The 22097-nt window shown below is 43.0% G+C and overlaps 1 long non-coding RNA gene across 2 annotated transcripts; it reads left to right on the plus strand.

Annotated features, from left to right (window-relative positions):
• The first annotated feature begins 13383 nt into the window (after positions 1-13383).
• On the plus strand, positions 13384-17560 carry LOC140598246 (uncharacterized). 2 transcript variants are annotated; one of them, XR_012000469.1, is made up of 4 exons: positions 13783-13899; positions 14356-14437; positions 14920-16776; positions 17271-17560. It is a non-coding gene; the product is annotated as an uncharacterized lncRNA (long non-coding RNA). The 2 variants fall into 2 exon arrangements; XR_012000468.1 differs by having other exon boundaries at positions 13384-13899; positions 14920-17560.
• Positions 17561-22097: the final 4537 nt, after the last annotated feature.

The raw sequence follows: 22097 nt of genomic DNA on the forward strand, positions 1-22097 counted from the left end.
GTGCCTGGGATGCAGTAGGCACTAAAGGAATAAATGAAGGGATAATGAAAAGAAAATAACATAACGGGAGAGGCCTCAGTGACATCTTATGAGTTCATGGTAGGGAGTTACACATTATCTGACAGGCAAAGAACAGTCATTGGTGGTTGTTCAGCAGAGGGTGACTTGCTCAAAGCAGGGTTTTATAATGATTAGTTCTGCAGTAGTATGAAAAGTGAATTGGATGGGGAAGGGGATACAGACAGAATATAATTGCAAAAGTCCATGCATGAGTAATGAATATGGCAGTGCAAATGGAAACAAAATGCAGATAGAAGAGACTTTAAAAGAAGAGATCCCAAAATCAACTGGTAAAAATGTGAGAGAGAATTTTTAAGGAAACCCTTTCAATTGTGAAACTGAAAAGGAGTGGAAAATAGGACTATTTGGAGTAACTTGGGAAATGCTAAGTTCAACATCCAGCCTGCTGAATTTAGACATGCTTGTGCAACATTGGTGGAGTAAACAATGGAAAGCTGGGGACGTAGACTAATTATGAGAGAGATTCCATGGTAGGACCTTCGGATTTGAAGGATGGGAAGTGCAGGAGCAGAGTAAAGGGAAGAGTAGATGTTAGGGATCCCATCACAATGGTGACAGAAGGACCCAGTGGATGGGAGAGAATTGCTCTCTGTTGAGGAGGAGGCATTGCTGACAGTGTTAAAGCTGGGGAATGAAGATTGAGGAAAGGCCACTGGGTTGGTCAGAGGAAGGACTGTGAGCTGCAGTGACATTCTCAGTGCAGTCCCATAAATGATGGTTGAGAAGATGGAAAGTCAGGTGGTGCCATGGTGAGGAGAGAGAATGAGAGGTGAGGAGCCGCCCTAGGTGCTGCTTTGGTCTCTGGCTGTCAGCTCTTTCTGGAAATGGGCACGTTTTTGTTGTGGTTATGGTGGTTGTGTTCTTCCCTAAAGCTGAGCTTTGAGGCCTTGAATAGGTGGGATACCAAGCTGTCAACTCTTTTTTTGACATGCCTATGGGAAGGTTCCCAACACTCTACTAATTTCCTAAGTAAAGAGATCAGTTGAACTCCATTACCCATTTGGGAAAACTGAACTCTGATAAAGTTCTCAGAGCTAGTTTTCCTACCCGTGCTATCCTTGGATAAAGCTTTACAATTGGACTATAAAAAGGATAGTTACTAGATAGGAGATGTGATCTTTTGTGCATGTGGGTAAATAGTGAGCCCATGGAAGCAAATGATGTCCTTTTAGAATTTGGTTTCAGTCAAGAGATGAATGAGTGTGCTAGAGACTTAGTCTCTTTCTTTCTCATATGGCAATCACATCTGTGTCCCCAGAGATGGCACTTTCACTTCCCAACTCCAGTAACCACCCCTCCCCCATGACCTCTGCAACATTTTGGTTCCCTTGGCTTCTGCAGGTTTCTCACACTGGAGTTTATCTGAAGGACTCACTCAGTGCTTGTGTCTGTGGAAAGTGGTTAAATACAGTGGACTCATGAAAGCACTAGCAGTGGGGGGCATGATTCACTGGAAGCCCACCCCATTTTCATTCTTTATAGCAATACTCTCATAGTATTCCTATGCATGAGAGAGCTAGAAGGACATAAACACAATATTGGCTGACAAAATCCATAATTATCTTAATTCTCCACAACAGGACTGGGATCAAGAACAATTTAGTAGTGGGGGCACCTTGGCGACTCAGTTAGCTGGACGTCAAACTCTTGGTTTCGGCTTGGGTCATGGAATGGGGCCCTGAATTAGGCTCTTTGCTCAGTGTGGAGTCTACTTTTCCCTCTTGCTCCCCCACTCCCTCAGATAAATAATCTTTGATCTATCTTTGATCACATAATAGTGATGCACATTCACACCTCAAAGTCCATGTGGATCTGGGAGGGGGATTAAGAGGGTTGGAGCCCAGGGGTTGGAAGTGTGAGGTGGTTGGGAGAGCGAAGTTTTCTGTAAAGTGCTCCTTCTCTGAAGCACAGTCATGAGCTTCCCATCTGACCTCCCACAGAAGGGGTGTATATGGTTTGCTGAGATTAATAGAGGGTTTTTTTGAAAAACCTCAACCAAATATGTGGTCTTGTAGAGGTCTTGTTCACATACCAGATAATCAGTGACAATTCTCTACTTGACCTAAGATATTCAAGAGAAGGAGGAACTGGAGACAACACCCATGACAAATGTGATGGTCAGATCACAGAAAGCATTCATGAACAAACAGAAGAAAAGACTGAGGAGTGAGTGAGTGGGATGCCGTGTGCACATAGAGTTTCATGCTTTGGGCTCTGCCCACCTTTTTGCTTCATCTCCTACTGGTCACTCAGAGACATCCTGGGTTCCAAGCCCAAACCAGGTTCCCTAACATGGACAGAGTTTACTAGTTATATGGAAATTTCCCATCTGCTCTACTGAATTGCCACCACAAGGGATAAATAGGTCGCCAAGCTGTGCCTACATTCATTATATTTTCGTCGTGTACTCCGTGCATCCTTCTAATGTGATTGCTGTGCAGAGACCCAGACAGTGTCTGCGGGCAGCTTGCTGTGTCCTCTAAAGTTCCTTGTGTTATGCTTGCCAGCCATATGCTGAGAAGCAACACCTTCTATCACAAGTGACATTATCCAGTGTGACATATTTCGCCTTGTCTCTCAAGACACAGTGGCTGTGTAGCTGCTTCATCCAAGGCAAGGCCACCATGTTTCATCCCCATACTCATTGCTGAGTGCTTTTGGATGCATGAGGGGGGTGCCATGCAGATGGCTGGATTTCAAGATGAGCCAGGGGATGTCCAGGTGGTACATGATGGCCATTGGCCGCCTCTCAGACTTCTGGTACTGAGCACAGAGCGATACTGAGAGCAGGGAGGCAGAGCCATCTGTGTGAAGTCAGCTTTCAGAAGCCTGCAAGACAGGGGCAGCTAAGTGTGATTGGGATGAATCTTTCTCCATGAAGTTCTCATCCTGCTAAGAGCAGGGGATGAACTATAAATAAGCCATCTTTACACGGTAGGGAGACAAACAGATCCTGTGAACATGGCTGGCTTCTCTCCCTGTGGCCTCTGCCCTTCATGTGTCCCTGGAATCTGCTTTGGCATGCTTCTTCCTGGTCATGGCCCTGGCTAGCAGGTGGAACTGAGTGATGCCAGCTGGGTGGCTTGTTGAGCGCAGGGACTTCTATCCAGATCTCTCCTTGTGCTCCCCAGGCAGATGGAGAATCACAGTTGTCCAAAGCTCATTGTTTGGGAGGGTCAGTTTTAGTTCTGTCCCTTCCTGGCTGTGTAACCTTGGATAAATTACTGAACCTCTCAAGTTCTCTGTTTTCTCATCTGCCATTTGGGAGTAATTCCAGTACCCTTATCTTGGTGGTGGTGTGCAGATAAGTGAGATGACCCACAGAAAAACACTCATCCATCACTTAACAATAAAGAAATGTGTTTTTTAACTGTCTCCTCCATACATCATTTGCTGTCCTATTGTCACCGTCAAATGGAGGTGTTTTTCCCCCCATATAAAGAAAGCTCTACCTGGTTGTTAAATGTCACAAATTCTAGTCATTATTGACGGTAGCTACATCAAGATGCAAGAAATTCTTCTTCCTCCCTTCAAATCATTAATCCCAAACTGTCAATTCAGTGCTACCATTGCAATAAAAATGCTACTTCTACTTGCTTGGAGTTTTAGTCTCACCAATGATTTTGTTTTCTTTTTAACCTCTCTGGTTTTAACTTCTCTAGTTCAGAAAGAAATATGTTTTCATGTCAAAAAAGAAATGGTAATTATATGAGGTGATGGAGCTGTTACCTGTGGTGGTGATCATTTTGCAATATGTAAGTGTATCAAGTCAACACATTGTGCACCTGAATCATATACTATGTTATATGTTGATTACATCTCTATAAATTTAGTGAAAAAAGTATACTTGGCTTCTTCGAACTGATTAAAAATCAAAGTATGTATTAAACTATGTAGGGTAACTTGCTTTTCTTTTAAGTTGCCCAACAGACTAGGGGTAAAAATCAGACAATAGTGGAGCCTTAGAGTAGAATGGGTTCAAGAGGCCACATGACTCCTGTCCAGGATAAGAAGTAATCCTCAAGGCCATGAGTCATGTTCCTCTCTGCATTTTAAAATCACCTGGGGACCACTTAAAATCCCAATGCCCAGACTGCATCTCAGACCCATTAAATCAGAGCAATAGTGTTTTATAAGACTCAGATGATCCCAAAGGGTCATCTATGTGTGAGCTGGTTGGTGACTTGATTATTGTCTTAGTTTGGGCTGCTATAATAAAGCACCATAGACAGGGTGGCTTATAAACAACAGAAATTCATTTCTCACATTTCTGGAAGCTGGAAGTCAGAGAAGAGGGTGTTAGCATGATCAGGTTCTGGTAAGTTTTCTTCCAGGGTGGAGTAGACCCTTCTCACCATGTCCTCACATGGCAAAAGGAGAGCTACTTAGTCTCTGTCTTCTTCCTGTAAGAAGACTAATCCCATTCTTCAGGACTCTACGCCCATGATGCGATCACCTCCCAAAGGCCCTACCTCCATATGCCACAACACTGAGGATTTGAATTTACCACATGGATTTTGGGACTATCCAAGCATTCCACAGTTAAGCCACAGTGGCCACTTATGGCAGAGGAGGGTTTCAGTCTGCACTGGGTGAGACACACCAAGTGACCAGCTCCAGCCAATTAGTGCCACGTGGACTTTGAGACTGAGGGTTGCCTAATGTTCTATTTACAAAGTAAAGCTGGAAACGTGCATATTTACACTGTTGGTATTAAACATAAGGAAATTATTTCAAGATTTGGAGCACCGGGTGGGAAGAAATGCACAGCCCCTGAAGGTCATTGTTTATAACCTTGAGTTCTGCAGGGTTGGGCAGCCCTTGGAGGAACCCCAGCACTGGAAGGCCTAAGCATTGTCCAGAGAGAAGAAAGTTGGGGATGGTGGTGCCTACAAAGTTGCGGTTAGAGACACAAAAGCTGGGAAATGGAGCCAGAAGGAAGACAAAACTGCCATGTATGGAGAGGGGAGGCAGCCTGCTGACACACATCAACATTGCTCTCTTGGTTATGAGAACATTTTCTCTCCTTACTAATTGGGCCTGAGTGGAAAAAGTCAACAACTGCACTACCAAAACTCCTACTGTGACCACCACCCACCCTTATAAGAGAGGCAGATAGATGTCTTCTGTTTAGGCTGACTATGGGCAGGGATCTGCAGGTTGTGACTTGGAGTGGAGGGGATGGAGGAGAAGCAGAGAACTGGAATGGCCATGGCCAGCGAGTGTTTGATGTTCCTCAACCAGGGCTCACTTCTTTAGGCTTATTCATTGGGGTTCCTGGCCTGAACTCTGAAGAAGCCAATGATTCAAAACATTAATGCTTCCTAGGTGAGAAAGACGAGCAGACCTGGGTGGGGTAGAGCAGGGTGTTGGCCTCATGATGGTGTAAGGTGATAAGGCCGAGGACAATAATAGAGCTCCAGAGAATGATTTTTCTCAAGGAGCAAGAGACACCTGTAAGGCCAGTGTCCAAGGACCAAAGCACAGCGAGGAGCGGAGGGCTCATCGAGCCCTGGAGGAGGTCAGAAGGGGGTGGTTGGGAGAAGCTCATGTGAATAAGCAGTCACTGGTTTGTCCAACCTTGGGGCATCTTAAACATTCAACAGTCGAAGTCAGAAGCTTCATCTTCATTGCCACAGATCCAGGAGAGTTGGAGGCGACTATATGAAGAAAGACTCAGAGTCTCACTGAATTTTAATCTGGGGGGCAGGAGGGCGGAGACTCGGACTCGGACTGTGAAGCTTTGTCTCCTCCAGTTTTTATTAAGAGAGCTAGCAGGTTGGCTATAGGAATGATGAACTCTGGGAAGCAGAGAAAAACTTGTTTACTTCAAAAGGTAAAAGAATAAGCTATCAACTCCAGGAGCGGGGAGCAGAGGAGCTGTATCTGGAGAACAATGCGGTCAAGAGTCAGTGTGCTGACTCAGGATTTCCCATGTCCCCAGTGTGCCGAGGACTGTGAGATTCCCTTCTCAGATAGGCTCTGCAGCTGGTTCCCCACACTTCATTATCTTTCCAAAAAATAATTTGATTCTTTTAGCGAGAGTAGATTAAGTAAGAAATGGGAAATTCCTGAGCAAAGATATCTAGTACCCATTAGCACAGCAATCATGTCCTCACCTTGCTGCATCCTGCTCTGAAAGACTTCTGGTAATTAAAGACTGTTTTCAGTAAAGTGAAGAACTGGACAATGGGTGGGATGAATTGGACTAAAAAATCAAAGCAGCTCTCCTTACTCGGATAGCTTAGGTGACAATGCTTGTTGGGTAGTGTGCATGTGGAGCCGGTGTACTCGAACTACCCCATTCGAACCACTGGGTCACAATCTAGTGTCCATGCCCGTGTAGCCCCTTCAAGTTTTGGGTAGTGCTAGAGGTCATGCACTGCAATGTGCATTGGGGACAAGGGAGCATGGGTCAGACCCAAAGGGGCCCTGGGTGTTTGGAACTCAAAACTGATGTTCAGGTGTGGAGCAGCTTCAGGAATGACTCCATCTGTTGCCCTGTGTAGCTTCCTGAAGTGTCGGCTCCCCTGGGGTGGTGTTTTTGGGGTTGGCAATCTGGCACAAGAGCTGTTTGCTAGTTCCTGCAGAGCAAAGTCAACATGGATCCTCTTGGTCTGTTTGAGATGAAAAGAGGCTTTGTAGCCTGTGGCTAGAATGGAATAGGCTTTGTGTGGAAGCATTAATAAAAATTAGTGGCATTTGCATTGCTGTGATAAGAATAGGGAAAATAATGGCCACATGGAACTCAGACCCTCCACAAGAGCTGTCATCTGACCCTTCCTTTTGGATCCTTTTCTTTGATTTGGGGAACTCTGTGGCTGTTGCTTCCAGAGCCACTGCTGGGAGCCCAGGATATCCATACAGGACGGGAGTGGAAGCTGTACCATCGAGGCACGTTGCACCCAACAGAGACAGAGAGGGAGCAATGTGCGAGTGGGGATTTAAGAGGTGGAGGCGCACACGCTTGATAGATCAAGCCCTTCCTTATCTGGTTGCAAACTCATAAAGAAGGGAAATTAAAATACACTTTCTTACCACTCTGGCTATCATCTAATAAAGAATATTGGCTAATGCTTTGTTTTAGTGCCTGCCTCTCTATAAGCGATGTGCAAACAATGCATAAGGCATTGATTTCTCTGTGTTGGATCCCATTAGTCACTTTGAGATTTCTACACCTAAGACAGAGTCTGACACATACATAATAATGAAGAAAAGAAAACTTCCAAGAGGTGCAGGATTACAACAGAAAGACAGACAGGAAGGTGAACAGCAGCTCCCAGGTATGAAGGACTAAGGGAGGGTATGCCCAGTTGTGCTTGTATATGGGGCAGATCTCTAGATTTTGTGATGGCTTTCCAGAAATTGATGCACCTGTAGTGATGTCAGCAATCTGGTGTCAAGAGGGCTCGGTAACATTCCCATTCTGGTTACCCCTCCTTGGCTCCTGCTAGTGCAGTGCACAGACTTTCCCTCCATCTTCCTCCTATCATGCCCACCGTAGCCAAGTCCATGTAAGACAAAGTGGCAGGTGAAAGTGTTTTGAGTGCTGGGTGGTGAACAGGACTCATTAATCCTGTCATCAGTTCCAGCTAGCACTGGGAGCCACGTAGTCAGGAACTGAGCTAGTGTGACTCAAACCCAGCCCTGGCCCAGCGCTAGGAGACTCTGGCTAGGGTATCTGATCTCAGGGCTTCTCTGTTTCTGCATCTGCAAAAAGGGGAGAGCAATAACTGATGTGAATTGTTGAAAGGGATGAAGGGGGGCACTGAACTTTCTGCAAAATGCCAGACACAAGGTTAGTTTACCATAAATGAGAAGGGCCGCCTCTGTGCTCTGCAGGTTAGAGGAGAGGGTGGTTTTAATGTAACAGAGCCTGAGGCGGTGAAGGCAGTTATTCATGGGCATCTTCTGAGCACCCAGGATGTACCATGCATCAATCTGGGAAGATGACCGTGAGGAAGGCACAGGTACTAATGTGAGGGAGCCGTGTTTAAACAGGTGGCAAGAGGTACCATGGGGGAAGCACAGTGCATATCGTCCTACTGATGTCATAACAAAGGACCACATATGGCTTGTTTGAAATCATGGATGTTTGTTCTCCTAGCTCTGGAGGCCAGAACTCCAGGACCCAGGTGTGGGTAGCGTAGGTTCCTTTTGAGAGCTGTAAGGAAAAATGTCCCCAGTTTCTGGTGATGGCTTGCAGCCCATGGCTTGCAGATGCCAGTCTTTGCCTCTACTGTCACATGGCCTCTGCCTCTCTGCATCTTTTCCCTTCCTGTCGCATGTCAGGACACCTGGCATAGTGCCCACCTTCATTCAGGATGATCTCATCTCAAAATCTTTACCTTAGTTACATTTGCAAAGGCTATTTTATTAGGGTCACTTTCTGAGGTTCCAGGTGGACATATCTTCTGGGGTGTACTGGAGGCCCCGAGAAAATGCTGGTTTCTCAGCTGAGCTGAAAGTCCCCAGGGGGTTGATGGAGATTAGAGAGGAGAGTGAGCAGGGTGCTGTGAGCAAGGCACACAGAGAGAGCAGAGGCCAGGAGCAGGGAGAGGAGAAGGAAGTGAAGGGAAGTCCCATTTAAACGACTTCTCTCTCTATAGCACACCACTTCGGGGAGTCTTAGCATCAGGGAAACCTTGGGAAGTCTTGTTTTCTATATCCAGGTGTTAGATTGGGCAAGGACTTTTCTGGATTTTGGGGATCAGTCTGGAATGGTGGCTTTTGGAGGCAGAGAAACAAGTTCATATGGAGCCTGTTCATAGGGTAATGGCCAGGCAATCCTCCTGCATGAGTAGGGGGTCCTTGGAAGGATGAGGAGGCTTGGAGGATTTCATGACATCAGGAAGAAAAGGTTATTTCCTGGAACAGGCTCCTTCAAGTCATTTCCAACCCTCCTCTTATCTACTCTTATGTGCTTACTTAGACAGCACCTTATAATAAAGTTTAATACTTATAATAAAGTATAATGTAAATTTAAAATTTTAAATGCAGATATTTCCAGAATGTCTCCTCTTAGATACAATCTACTCTATGCAACCAAATTTTATAGTTTTACCTCATCCCATGAACTAATTTCTGAACCATGTTTTGATGAATACCAGAGAGAGCAGATCACCATAGTGGGTCGAGCAGCCCCAGATACTCAGGGTAGACCCCATGAGGAGGCGTGCTACTGTACCCCCAGGACCAACACAGTGATGTCTGCGCTGGTGGAGTGTGTAGGCTCACTTATGCTCACTCTCCTGCAAGATGGATGGCTCTGCCCTTAACAAATGTTTAAGTCTCATTTTCTTCCCTTATGAGAATGTCGATCCTGTCTCTTGTATCTATTCTGGGGGAGAGTCCAGAAATGTTCCTTGTCTTTGTAAGGCAGCTGATTTATGCTAAAAGTGGGAGAGGAAGACACCAAAGTTCCTGGGAGGAGACAGCCCCATTTCCATGGATGGTTCTTGCACTAGTTTGTCCTTAAACGACCAATTGTACAGATATTTCCTCATGTGGCCATGGGCTGTGGCCGTCTGGAGCAGCTGGTCTGCCTGCAGTTCAAGCAGCTCACTGGTGACCATCCAAGAACACAAGGAGCCTGGAGACTCAGCTGCCCTGCTCACGCCCACTGCTTGGACTGTGGTCGAGACGGGTGGTATCCTATTCACTGGTGAGTAGTTTCACTGGACATAATCTCTAATATTTTAACTCCAAGATAAATGTTATCCTGGCTGGAGATGCATTACAATGAAGTAATTTTATTCAAGCATTTCTCAGGCCCAAGGCTTTTTAAAAGGACAGCACTGAAAATAATTATTTAAAATGGTTTGCCTACAGTATGGCCTCATTCTTGTGCTCCTAATAATGACTTTTATCCACTGGTTCTGCCTGCTACAGGCTCTAAGTGCTGTCTGATGTGACTTATTCTATTGAAGTTCCACTAAGCCTTTAGAAAATTCTGAGGTTGCTCTGTATTTTTCAAGGTCTTTGAAGATTAATATGGTGATTATCAATAATCCTGTCATTGCCTGAATACTGCATGCAGCCTTTTGGATAGTGTAGAAAACACATTCTCTGACTCTTGCTAATAAGAAAATTCAAAATCAATAAATAATACATGGATAAAAATAACACTGCTTTAGAGGCAACTATTAAAAACATTTTTATATATTTCATTGGTCAGACAAGAAATCATAATAAAACTTAAGAAATTGGAACTCAGTTATAATGGAAATGCTATGTACTAAAACTTTTAATTTAGGAAATTCCTGTAGGAGACTTTATTGTCTTAAATGTATACATCATTAAAGAAGAAAGTTGGAAGATGAATGACCCAAGTATTGAAATCACATTAAAGAAAACAATAGTGGAATAAATTAAATAAAAGAAATAATAAAAACAAGACAAGAAATTAAATAAATATATAGTACAGAAAGTCAATAACAATCATAAAAACCTGTGCTTCACAAAGAAGGTTTGAACTTTGACCAAACTCAGGCAAAGCCCATCAAGACAAGATGTACATAAATTAATATTAAGAATAAAAATAAGGAAATAGCTAAAGATAGAACAGAGCTTAAAAATTATAAACCAATATCAAGAGAAAATGCTATGCCAATAACAATTTTTTGGAAAAAAAAAGATACTGCCATAGACACACCCAATTAGGTAAACATCTATTTAAGCTCTGAATGATTCGTGAAACTTCCTGGCAAATATGTGTCAGGGATGGATGGCATTCCTAGTGATTTGCCAAACCTTCGTGAGGTAGATGACTCCCACCATACGCAAGCTGTTCCGGAACTCTGGAGGAGCAGGGAAATGTCTCAACTCCTTCTATGAGGCTAGTATAACCCCCCGTACTAAGTGAAACACAGAGAATATAGGTAAAAAGGAAAGGCCAGTATCACCCAGGATCACAGAATCAAACACCCTCAATAATACATTAGGAAACCCAGTTCAGTAATACATAAATGTAAAATGATAAATAAAAATCTATATAAAATTAATTAGAATGTATATATGTATGTATGTGTATATAGAGATACACACACACACGTATATGGAAAATGGTGTGGAGGTTCCTCAAAAAAATTAAACACAAAACTACCATATGACCCAGCAATACCACTTCTGGGTATTTATCTGAAGGAAATAAAATCGCTAACTCAAAAAGATATCTGCATCCCCATATTTATTGTAGCTTGATCTCCAACAGGCAAGAATGAAAACAACCTTAGTGTTCATGGATGGTTGAATGAATGAAGAAAATGTGCTCTCTCTCTATAGCTATATGTACATATAATGAAATATTACTCAGCCATAAAAAGAAGGAAACCCTGCCATTTGCAACAGCATGGATGGATCTCAAGGGCGTTATGCTTAACGAAATAAGCCAGACACAGAAAGACAAATACCATATGATCTCCTTATATGTGGAATCTGAAAAAAATAAATCAAATTCATAAACACAGAGAACAGATTGGTGGTTGCCTGAGGCAGGGGGTGGAGGGTGGGCAAAATTTTTAATTAATGGAAAAAAAAAGTAATTTTCTATTCTATTGGAATGGAAACAACACGTTGCAGAAGAACACATTCAGAATAATTTGCTATTCATGTAATTTTAACATCACAGAAGATCACTATTATTTGTGTATGTGAACATATAAAATAAAAACCTTACATGTCATGGATGATACATATAAATTTCAGAAAAGTGGTGACTTTTAAAAATGGGATCAGAGGCAGCCCTGGTGGCTCAGCGGTTTAGCGCCGCCTTCAGCCCAGGGTGTGATCTTGGAGTCCCGGGATCGAGTCCCACGTCGGGCTCCCTGCATGGAGCCTGCTTCTCCCTCTGCCTGTGTCTCTGTGCCTCTCTCTCTCTCTCTCTCTCTCTCTCTCTGTCTCTCATGAATGGATAAATAAAATCATTTAAAAAAATGGGATCAGAGAGCACTTATAAAAAGCTGGTGGCAAATATATAAATATTTTATTTATTTTTTAATTTATTTTTTATTGGTGTTCAATTTGCCAACATAGAGCATAACACCCAGTGCTCATCCCATCAAGTGCCCCCCTCAGTGTCCGTCACCCAGTCACCCCCCAACCCCCACCCACCTCCTTTTCTACCACCCCTTGTTCGTTTCCCGGAGTTGGGAGTCTCTCATGTTCTGTCTCCCTTTCTGATATTTCCCACTATTTTTTTCCTCCTTTCCCCTTTATTCCCTTTCACTATTTTTTATATTCCCCAAATGAATGAGACCAAAATATATAAATATTTTAAACAAAATCTGATATAATTCTGGTAACTTGTCAACATTTCAATATTTCTTAAAAGAATGATCTGTAAAAAAAAAAAGAAAAGAAAAAAGAATAAGTAAGTGGGTGTTGGCTGTCTTTTTCTCCTCTTTTTTGCATATTTAAAATGTTCCAAAATATGCAAAGAGAGGAATATTAAAAGTTCCAACATACTTGGGTTAGCTTCTTTCTCTTCTTAGAATTAGACGTAAGTTAGGCTCTTTGCAAATCCTTGGTCATGTTGGTGGTTGTTCTTCGGATCCACAAAATGGCTGAAAATGACTCAGCAGTGATTTGAACCAGATACAGCAACACAGCTGTGTGTTCTTCTTCCCAGGCCTTGGTGAGGGGACAGGCACCACACAGGCACATGGGGTGACTGATTTCATGGCGCTGATGGCTTTAGCTAGAAAAATGAATTTATTTTCAATGTACATTATATATTCTGTGTGTCCAGTACTCTTAGCTTTCGTTCTCCACCTTCAAATGCTGACCTCAGGAGAAGGTCAGAGATTTCAGGTCTTGCCTTGTCTTATGATCCCCTGTCAACCCCCAGGCACTGTAGTACATTATCCTTGAAACTGGTGCCCTTATGCACCGTTGGTGGGAATGTGAACTGGAGCAGCCACTGTGGAGAATGGTATGGAGGTTCCTCAAAAAGCTAAAAATAGAACCAGCACAAGATCCTGAAATTCCACTGGTTATTTTCCAACAGCATTGAAATCAGGATCCCAAGCAGATGTCAGCACTCCCATGTTTATTACATTTTATTCACTGAAGTCAAAGTATGGAAACAGCTGGAATGGCCATCCGCAGAGAAAGGGGGGACATAAGTATGATCTACTCATACAATGGAATACTCGCTCAGCCTTAGACAAGAAGGTTTTGCACCAGGAGACAACATTGATGAACCAGTTACGAGAAGACAAATCCCACACAATTCCACGTAAATGACATCTCTAAAGTAGATTCATAGAATCAAGGAATGGGATGGTGGTCACCAGGGGCTGGGGGGGGGGTGCTGAGAGTTCCTAATCAATGGGTTTAAGGTTCCAGTTGCACAAGCTGAGCAAGCTCCAGTGCCCAGTATGACACTGTGCCTACGGCCAACAACACAGCGTCATACACTCAACAACTTAAGAGGGCAGCTCTCATGTGCAGTGTGCTTGCCACAACATAAGAAAATTACAAACTAAAAAATACCTGAAAGGCACATACATGAAATGATGAAGGACAGGGTGGGATGGAGAGGCCGGCTTGGAGACTTCAGGCTGCAGAGGCCCTTTTAAGATCCTCTCTGAAATGAAACTTCAGTGTTGTGACATTGGTTCTGTCCCATTGATAAGGTCGCGGGTACCCAACACAGCCCTCTGGACTTTGATCTGCACGGTTTGGAAACAGATTTATACCTGCGCCAATACTTCATGTCCTGGTTCTCTGGAAGGCTCTCTGCAGAGGTGGCATGTTGTTAAATCCTGAGCAAAATGATGTGCATTGACAAGGTGTCACAATTATGGTTGACACAAGGTAAATTATTTCAGAAATATAACGAAAATGTTTCTTTTCAAGTTTTGATGGCAAGTTCCTGGAGACCATGAAGAAAATAATCTTGTCAATTGGAAATAGGAGTCTTCTCTTGAGAAGATGGACTGGAGTATATTCCATCCCTCAAATAGGGTAGAATTTTAGCAAGTGACAACAAGAATGAATTAAAGCAATCCATTTAGACTCTCGGGTAATTAGGCAGCCATTTATTGATGAATTGGGGCTGTGTGTAGGCAGATACTCATTTTTTTTTATGAAGCAATTATATCATGCTGGTAACTTTAATTTTACCATCCCAGTTGTTCCAAACATTATGTCCTACGCCCGTGTAGACTGTGTGTGGCCATAGTGTGCCATTGTATTAGACCCAAGAAAACTCTTTAAGGTGGCTTTCTAAAAACTAACTGCAAACCAGGAGCTGTGTTTTTCTCCTTACAGGGTTGATGGTAACTGAATATGGACTTATCTACCACCTGGAGACCTGGGTTGAATTCTTCAAAAGCAGAGTTCAAACAAAGAGGTTTGTGTGCTCATAATTTGCTGAGGAATGGCCCCCTTGGAAAATCTGGAAGGAAGGGAGTTAGGTAGAATGAGGATGGGGAGAGGCCCATGGATGGGCTCACAGGATAAAAATCTAGCTTTGGTGTGGTCCCAGTGGGAGGGACGCTCAGGAGCATGTCAACTGTGGAGTCGCACCCCCTCGAGCCAAGGGGACCAGATTTTGTTTCCCCATATCAGTGACTTGCTGGTGATGGGCCACACCTGGGAGGGGCTTGGGTAACCTCCCGAGTGAACAGTTCTGGTCAGCAGAGGTCTCTTCTTCAGGGACGGAGTGGCTGTGAGCTGCCGGTTAATACTCTTGGCAGCTGGGGATACAGGTGGCAGCCTAGTGGTGGGGGTCTGGGTAGGGCCCACACTGCCTGTGGCAGTCCACTCCATGCAGTGCTCAAACCCATTTGTTTCCCACATTAACCTCACTCTGCTCCTGCTTCTGGTTGCAAGTCTGGGAAAACTACCAAAAGGAGGCCCAAGACTAACCCGTACTCAGCACTGCCACAGACAGCCTGGGCTGAATACGCTCCCTCCTCTCCTGCTGACCCGGAATCCTTCTCATCGCTGACTAGCAAGGCTGGTTCATGTGGATGGCTGGTGTGCTGACCTGACCTTCATCCAGATCTTGGAGCCTGGTGACCCACCAGTATCAGGCTTCGGTTGCTGCACTTACCGACTACTGTTTACACTGTGCATGGGACGCCAACGAGACCTGGATTACCTGGGGACCAGTATTGTATTGACCTCATGGTGGTCAAGGGAGATAACCCCTGGGGCCAGGAGGTGACTCTCTTCTGTGCCTGCTGGCTGTTGGCCCGAGGAGCCCCAGGTATCAGACCTTGCTTCACATTTAGGAGGACTCGCCCTGTGTCCTATGGGTGGCATCACCTCTCTTGGTGACAGGCCCTTTGCACCCTGTGTGAAGACTGGCCACAGAGCCAGAATTTGTTGAGGAGGTAATACAAATCCTCTAAGTGGGTCCCTGGGGGGGTGGGTGGCTGGGACCTCCCCACTTCTTCCCCCTTGACTTCCAGATGACTTTGATGACACAGCACCAATCGTGTGAGCTCACGTTTCCAAGAAGTAGAGTCTTGAGACAGAGGCTCAGATGCACATGGGCGTAGCAGCCATGCTCCTCAGGAAGGAAGGCTGTGAAAGACAAAGCAATTCAGGACAGAGAAGGAGAAGGCTGAGCAGGCTATGGTCTCAGAGAAAGATCCAGGGATGGGGGGAGCCTTTGGATCCAAAATCACACCATGAAGTGCGACCCTTTTGAGGCTGGGGGCAGTCTTTTGTAACTTAAACCAGTAAACCATTGGCTGTGGCCGCAGAGTTTGGGGGACATAGCTTCTGGGTGAGGTGCCACTAGCAGCCAACCCTCACAGCATTGGTAGGTGGGCACCAGTCGAATGAAGAGGACCTGAGTCAGACACCAGAGAGGCTACCATGCCCGAGGCATGTGGGTGCAGATCCCAGTTCTGCTACTACCTGCTGGGTGCACAGGGCAAGTTAGTTCATTTCTGTGCCCAGTCTATAAAATGCCACACAGTAAGCTCCCAACGTGAGCTTGTATTGGTACCGTGGCTATTCATTATTCATTTAACGTCATTGTTTTCCAAAATGCTGAGTATGAGCTTTTTGGTTCACTGGAGATCAAAGATTTTTTTTTTTAAATTTGAGATTAAAAAATGGATGAGTATTCACTCTGTACTGTTGAATATTTAGAGGCACAATTAGTAGCTACAAGGTCAATTCTGAAATTCCCCATACTCATTTGTTCTTATAAGGTGATACAGTTACTCCATGCTCATGCTGAGTAAAATAATTAATAGCCTGTTGAATGAACGTATTCTCTCATTATCAAAACATAGGAAATAAATGTGAGGTACACCAATGGGTCTGGTTAATAGGTCAGGAGAGTTTGGTCCCACGCCCAGATCCATTCCTGACTCCCTAGGACACCTTGGGGAAGATGACGGCACCTCTGTTCCCCTGTGGCTCTCTGAGTAGATGCGGACAGAGAGGAAACCAACATCGTTGAGTAGTAGCTCCGCCTGGGACTGGGTGGAGTAAGAAATAGAAACCCACTGAAACTAGCTTAAGAGAAAGGACATGATGTTAATTTTATTTGGTTCCCTCCATCTTGTTCCTAAGTGGACTTATAATCTGCTCCACGGCAGTCAAAAAAAGAGATTTGAAAACTCAAAGAAGACTTTGGACTTCGGGGCAGGAACGAACAGCCCCATTTTCAGAGAGGGATGGTGGGCCAGATGCCGCTGGTCCAGGCCTCTTGCTCCCCGGCCTCATGTGAGTGTCTGAGGCTGCAGTGGGACCCCACTGGGGAACCGGACCTTTTCACTGTGAGCAATTCACTTAAAGTGTGGTTGCGTATACTTTGAGGATTGTAACTATTTACATAATTTGCATCTTATTTCAGGAATGTAATAGCCAATTAAACTGTCTTCAGTGCTGAATTCTCTCAGAAAGACATTAACAGTGACATTTTCACTTGTGTTCCATGAGTTCCCGTGAAAATAATTAGCGTGTTGAAGTGTTTGCTAATAATACGTTAGGTGGGAAAATGACTGCTCTTTCAAGGAATTTCTCTACTCGTAGAGTTATTTTTTAAGTTTAAAGATTAAGGTTTCTCTTCTTTTAATTATTAGTACTATGGAGAATAATCTAAATGGGATAAAGCTATCTTGCTGACTTAAAGAAAAATTCTATTTCCCAAATCATTCTCCATGTTGGGGATGCGAATAGAGGCCTCTTTTCTTGAAGTTGCCACCTTTGTCATTCAGTGATGGGAGCTGTGAACCCAGTGAGCCCGGAGCGGATGATGCCACCCTTCGTCATAGCATCGAGGACTTCTGCCATCTGGATGCTGGTCCAGGGACCCTGGGTGGCTCAGCGGTTGAGCGTCTGCCTTTGGCCCAGGGCCTAATCCTGGAGACCCGGGATCAAGTCCCATGTTGTGCTCCCTGCATGGAGTCTGCCTCTCCCTCTGCCTGTGTCTCTGCCTCTCTCTCTCTCACTCTCTCTCTCTCTCTGTGTCTCTCATGAATAAATAAACTCTTAAAAAAAAAAAAAAGGATGCTGTTCCATTTTCAACTCAACTCTGAAACCTTTTGGAAAACTGAAGGTGCATATGAGCAGTTGTCTTGACCGAATAAATCCTCACATCCTCCTCCTAGTAGACTTTTTCTAAATGGTACCAGATCACATTTTGGGCAGGTGGAAGTTGCTGGCCTTGGCTGAGTGTAGAGCTGTTGGCCAAGCGCCAATGTTAGGACTTAGCACCAGAACAAACCACAGATGTCCTCACTGGCTGCTTGACAATTGTCTGGACAGTGAAAGGAGAGCACGCCCACGTGTACTGCTCTGGGAACTACGTGGGTTATCCCACGCCTTGTCACACACACACTGTCTGTGAAAGGAGCAGTTAAGCGAAGACCAAGTCATTAAGACTTTCTATCATTTAGATGATTTCTACTCTACCATTTATTCACTGGCATATATAATACCATATGCGTTGGGTGGCTACTAGATGCAAGTACGTTTTGCTTTGTGCGAAGTGGGGAATCCATAGTTGTGGTGATAATAAACCTGTGTGTCTTCAGGAAACATGCACTCGAATAAAGTCTATACTCTGGAAAATAGGTTGACTGAGCTTATCAAACATAGTGTAGATTTGTTCTCACTTCCTTTGGAAAACACTGACGTGTAATTATGAGATCACACAGTAAGAGTACAGTTAGTTTTATGAAATACACCACCAGGTCTTCACCTGAAGGGTTTGTATCATCTTGCATTGCCAGTGATGATGCCCAAGGATTCCCGCCAGAACACATCCTGCCCAGCATTTGTGTAGTCACCTCTGTTTTAGCCATTCTAGGGGGTGTTAAATGCTATCTGTTCATGGTTTCCATTTGCACTTCACGAGGGGAGGGCTGATAATACTGGAACGTCTGTATTGAGCCTGTTAATCATTTGTGGTTTTCTTTTGTGAAGTATCTGTTAAAAAATTGCCCTTAGATTGGATTGTTCTTTTATTATCTTTATTATTACTATTGAAAATAAAGGTTCTTTATATATTTTATGCAAGTTCTCTACCGGCTAAAGATTTTGAGGATATTTTCTCTCACTCTGTGGCTACTGTCCTTATTTCCTTAAAGATGAGTTTTAATCACCAGGATTGGTGATTTGACGAAATTATGGCTATTGCTTCATATGACCTACCTATGAAAATTTACCTATCACAGTGATGACATTATTCTCTATGTTCTCCGAAAGCTTCACAAGTTTACCTTCTATATTTAGATCTATTCTGCATGGCATGAGGTGGGAGCCATGTGTCTTTTTTTATCCATGTTTTCCAGAATCATTTATTGAAACTGATTTTTCTTCTTTGGATTGTCTTGGCAACATTTTGAAAAGTCAAGTGACGATTTAAGATGGATCTCAATTGGTATCCACTATTTTGTTCTGTAGATCAATCTGTCTGTCTTCATGTATGTCCTGCACTGGCTTACTTACTATAGCTTCATGGTAAGTCTTGTTGTGCAAGTCATTCAGCTTTGAGCTTCTTTCATGGGCGGTTGGGCATCCTAGGTCCTTCGTATTTCCATGTACATTATGGAATCAGCTTGTCAATTTTTAGATTACCAGCCTATTGGAATCACATTGATGCTCTGGGTCACACTGGAGAGAACACATCTTAATGTTGAGTTTATGATCCACAGAAATGGTCTATCTGTCCATTCATATAGGTCTTTTTTAATGCATCTAGCAATATTTTGTGGCTTTTAAGAGGAAATTAATATTTGATTTGAAAAGGCAGAAACGTGCCTACCTTTTGTGGCTTGGTACAAGAACTGATGAGAAAGATGTGGGGAACTTTGGGGGTGATATTGTTCTTTATCTTGCTGGGTGTTGGATTGCACAGGAATGCACACCTCAAAACTCAGAAACGTACCCCTAAGTTTGTGTATTTTGTGGTATATACATTTTACATCAAAAGAGAGAAACTTAACAAATACTAAGTTCTTACAATAATATCAGTAATAAAGTGTTTTGGGGGAATTGTACTGATACCTAAAATTTACTCTAAAATGTAATGAAATAAGGTAAGTTTATAGATGAAAGCTTATATGTGTGATAAATCAAGTAGAATAAAATGTTCACAGTAGAAGCTGGGTGTGTATATAAGTGTTTAATGTGAAATTATTGCAGGTTTGCTGTGGGCTTGAACATTTTCATAATAAGGTGTTGGAGAAAATGAACATGAAATAAAGATATTTCTAGACAAATAAAAACTAAGGGAATTTGTTATCAACAATACATGCTAAAAATATTAAAAGAGTTTTTTAAGCAAAAGGAAAATGTTGCAATTATAAGTATAGAAATGTATAAATAGATGAAGAGCATGTGAAGAGACAAATATGTGAATAACTGGAAATGATTTTTGACTGCATAAAGTAACTATAATATTGTCTTTTGGAATCTAATATGTGTTGAATTAAATTCAAGATGATAATAAAGTGGGAAGGGGTTAAAAATGTTAAGATTCTGGCACTGTTGGGGTAGTGTTAAAAGTATAATAAATAAAAGTTAAAAGGATGTGTGTTATAATTTCTACAGTAACCACTAAAATAATATTTTTTAAAGATTATTTATTTATTTATTCATGAGAGAAAGAGAGGCAGAGACACAGGCAGAGGGAGAAGCAGGCTCCATGCAGGGAGCCCGATATGGAACTCGATCCCAGGACCCCAGGATCACACCCTGGGCCGAAGGCAGGTGCTTAAACTGCTGAGCCACCCAGGCTGCCCCCACTAAAAGAATATTTAATTGTTAATCCAGTAGATGGGAAAACAACACCATTTGACGTATTTGATTAATCCAAAAGTAGACAATAAAGGATATCAAATAAAATATAAAATGTGTTTCTCAAATTTAAAAAAAGAAGTAAGATGGTGGAACGTAGAACCAAATCTATCAGTCATTCCTTTGAATGTATATGGACTAAACACTCCAGTGAAAAGCTTTGAACAGCCAGATTGGATAACAAATAAAATGGAACTGTATTCTGTTCACAAGGAGAATAATCAGAATTGAAGAAATAGTAGAAAAGGTGTAAAAGGCCTATACTTTGAAATCCATACAACTTTCCTGAGTAAAATTGAGGAAGAGCTTAAATAAATGCTGTCTGCCATATTCACGGGTGGATGGAATGTGAAGATGTCAATTGTCTCTGAATTGCTCTACAGGATCAGTGCAACGTTATCCCAGTTAGGTTTTTTTTTTCCCATTTATTCAAATTTTTATTTAAATTCTTGTTAGTTGACATACTGTGTCATATTAGTTTCAGGAGTAGATTTCAGGGATTCATTGCTTATATACAATGCCCAGTGCTCATCACAGCACATGCCTTCCTGAATGCCCATCTCCATCTAGCCCAACCACCCACCACCCTCCCTCCAGCAACCTAGTGTGTTCCCTATAGTCGAGTCTTTTATGGTTTGCTTCTCTCTCTCTCTCTCTCTCTCTCTTTTTTCTTTTTTAAAAATAAAAAGAGAAGAGCTGATTGTTTGGGTGCTAGAATTAAAAAAAAGAAGAAGATAAAGCAGAATTAAATTTGGCAAGATGTGGGGAACCTGGCTGTCTTGCACCCTCAGGATAGGAATGCAGAGGTGCACCACTTTAGTACTCCAACCCTCCACAGTCTCAACACCATGTACATCTGTCAACACCTGGAAACAGTGCTCCTTCGGTATAACAGATAAGCACCTGGGTATAGCCGCACCACAGAGAAGCACACCATAGGGTACTAAACAGCATTCGAGTGACCAACCAGACACAGCTGCAGGGATGCTGGGCTCCAGAGGGGATCGTGTAGTCAGGCAGCTGCTGATTCAGTGGCAGTTTAGAAACCCAGGATGTTCAAAGAACCTTCAAAGAATTCACAGAATTAGATTTGTTTATCATCCCATTCACATTCTCCATGGCTGAAGTGCCTGGTCATTGATGAACAACTGACTAGTCACCGATGTGACAATGAAGCTTGGGGTGCCCTTGCTCACTGGAAGTGATGAATAGGTGCATCCAGCAAGCGTTGACCAAGTACCTGTGATGGTCCAGAGCTGTCCTTGGGTAGCTCTGAGCAAACACCCCTCAAGGGCCTTACATTCCGGTGCATGTTAGTGCTGGAAAGTAGAATAGAGGTGTGTGTACATAGCAAATGTTCTCCAGACTCATCCTCAGAGTTAGAAAAGCACCTACAGCTCATTAATCACGTATTTTTCACGTGCCCACATTGATTCACTCGTAATGATGCTCATTGTTCCAGAAGACATTAGCAGAACTCTTTCGTAGGCTGATTATGAATACATTTTAATCTGATGATTTCAGTTGGGTTTTTTTACTAGACTTCTTAATGATGTGAAAAATGTTTGTTTCATATTAAATAATAAAGCTTACCAAACAGTAGTCAAAATAGAATTTAATGTTTTTTTTTTTTTAAAAAAAAGGAGAAAATGAATGGAACAAACATCAGAAAGAAAAACAATATTCTGAGACATTGTATCTATACTTTGTCATTATTTTCTTCCACTTTATTGTCTGCTTAT

The sequence above is a fragment of the Vulpes vulpes genome, chromosome 3 (assembly GCF_048418805.1).
Source record: "Vulpes vulpes isolate BD-2025 chromosome 3, VulVul3, whole genome shotgun sequence".
NCBI lineage: Eukaryota > Metazoa > Chordata > Mammalia > Carnivora > Canidae > Vulpes > Vulpes vulpes.